The sequence below is a fragment of the Molossus molossus genome, unplaced genomic scaffold (genome assembly GCF_014108415.1).
Source record: "Molossus molossus isolate mMolMol1 unplaced genomic scaffold, mMolMol1.p scaffold_m16_p_2, whole genome shotgun sequence".
NCBI classification, from domain to species: domain Eukaryota; kingdom Metazoa; phylum Chordata; class Mammalia; order Chiroptera; family Molossidae; genus Molossus; species Molossus molossus.
The window spans coordinates 59148899-59151462 of record NW_023425355.1 but is presented as its reverse complement, the minus strand read 5'-3'; the positions used below and the strand labels follow the sequence as shown (position 1 = coordinate 59151462).

At 34.0% G+C, this 2564-nt stretch overlaps 1 non-coding gene across 1 annotated transcript; it reads right to left on the bottom strand.

The window, feature by feature from the left end:
* Positions 1 to 2070: 2070 nt before the first annotated feature.
* On the bottom strand, positions 2071 to 2177 carry LOC118636765. The gene has a single exon (XR_004960750.1). It is a non-coding gene; the product is annotated as a U6 spliceosomal RNA (small nuclear RNA).
* Positions 2178 to 2564: the final 387 nt, after the last annotated feature.

Genomic DNA, 2564 nt, shown 5'->3' with positions numbered 1-2564 from the left:
ACAACCTGGACATATGCCCTGACTGTGAATCTCTTAGTGCATGGGTCGATGCTCAAACACTGCGCCACACTGCTGGCCTACATTTCTTCTTTGAGTGGACAAAATGGTGGGAGAATGGATCAAAAAGCATTTTAGAAAAACTATAGAAAAAAAAGTCAAGATCTTAACAAGATTCTTGCTCAGAGTCACTAATGATCAGAGAGACACAAATTACAGTAACCTCACAACTGCCAGAATGGCTGCCATCAACAAGTCAACAATTGACAAATGCTGGTGAGAATATGAAGAAAGAGGAACCCCTAGAACAGTGCTGATTGAAATGCAGACTGGTGCAGCCACTATGGAAAAAAATATGGAGTTTCTTCAAAAAATTAAAAATGGAACTGGCATTTGACCCAGTGATTCCACTTCTATGAATATATCCTAAGAAGCCTGAAACACCAATCAGAAATAATATATGCACCCTATATTTACAGCAGCACTATTTATAATAGTTAAGATCTGGAAACAGTCCATTCATCTGCTCATTAGTAGATGAATGAATGAAAAAGCTGTAGTATATTTATATAATGGAATACTACACAGCCATAAAAAAGAAGGGTCATTTACCCTTTGAAACACCATGGAGGGACGTGGAGAGTATTATGCTAAGTGAAATGTGTCAGTCAGAGAAAGGCAAGTATCACATGATCTCATTTATTTACGGAATTTAATGAACAAACTAAGCTGATGGTCAAAACAGATCCAGAGAGATGGAAGTAAGAAACAGACTGGCAAATCTCAGAGGGAACTGGGGAAGGTGGGCAGGAAGAGATTAGCCAGATAATTTATATGCATAACCAAGGGACACAGACAATAGTCAATGAAGGCCTGGAGGGGGCCAGGAATGGGGTGGCGGGGTTCAGTGGAGGATATCTGTAATACTTTCAACAATAAAGATAAAATGTTATATGTTTTTATTAATTTTTAGAGAAAAATAAATTTTTAAATATATTTTTACTGATTTTTTAGAGAGAGAGGAAGGAAAAGAGAGATAGAAACATTGATATGAGCAAGAAACATTAATCAGCTGTCTCCTGCACACCCCTTACTGGGGACATCATATCCAGAATAAAGCATAGAAAAGGAAAACCTCATCTCAGTCACCAAAGAAGAGGCCTCAATGTAGTAGCAATCTAAATGCCTTAGTCTTGATATTGACATTAATATTAGAAAGAGTGCAATAGGGTAGGGGTGCTGTACCTTTATGTATGAACTAGTAACACATTTATGCTTAAGTTCCTGGTTCATATTTAACATCCTTAACATGAACCAAGGCTGCAGCATGATAAGCTAGTATGAAATTTTACAGAAATACAGAAGCCCAATTATTTTATAATAATATTTAATATATAGTAAGTCTCCATTTAATATTGTCAATATGTACTGTGACTTTAAGTGAAATGACATACAATGAAACCTATTTTACCATAGGCTCCTTGATATAAACAAGAGTCAAGTTCCTATGGCATCTCATCAATGTTATAACAAAATGATATTGAACAAAACAATGTTACAATGTTATTTGAGATCCTGCAATATAAACCTCATATGTAGTTACCATATCTGTTATTTTTCATTTCAGAAGGAAATTTAGAAAATAGATAATCTCTTTTTTAAGAATATATGTATTTTAAAAATTTCTCTATATTAAGATTTAAAAACCCACTTGGGGTTTGGAACTTTAATCCCAGCTTCAACATTTAATAACTGAATGGTCTTAAGCCACTTGAGTTTCTGAACCTCAGTTTTCTTATTTTTCAAAGAAAAATCTGTTTCGTGGTAATCAGTTTGTTAATGGGTGTGATATTGCTATGTGAATAAAAACTGCTAGGAAAACCAGAGGAATGCTATATGAGAGACAGAAATATTTCCAAGACCCTCAAATGTTCCATATATATGGTCCCTTATTCTTCTATCTCTGGCAACACTCAGATGGAAAAAAAAGAAAAGAAAAAGGAAGAGAAACAGGGTATAAATATACCATAGGCAGATTTATTTATTTATTTATTTATTTATTTATGTATTTATTTTTAAATGAAGCACCTCACGAATTTGCATGTCATTCTTGTGCAGGAGCCATGCTAATGTTCTCTATATCATTCCAATTTTAGTATATGTGCTACTGAAGTGAGCACCAGAGAGAGAGATTTAAACATTTCTTCACAATAACCCACAGCAGCACTGCTTGGGGACATGATATGGGAAGATCACTGTATGTAGTTAGGGTTTAGTGGAATTGCACTGAAATGAATTGCTTTGGAAGTTGTGCTCTTAACAAATTTAAAAATGATAAAATCAAACAGTAGTCTAAGAAAAAAATAAATCTAAATCATATATAATACAGTCGGCCCTCATTTATTGCAGTTAATTAGTACCAGACTCTACCGTGATAAATGAATTTCCACGAAGCAGGATTCTTGATTAATACATCAAATATTTTCACAGTTAGAGCATAGAAAACCTGTTTACAACCTTCTAAATACATTTTTAACATTATTAGAGCTCTCTAGATATGAAATAAC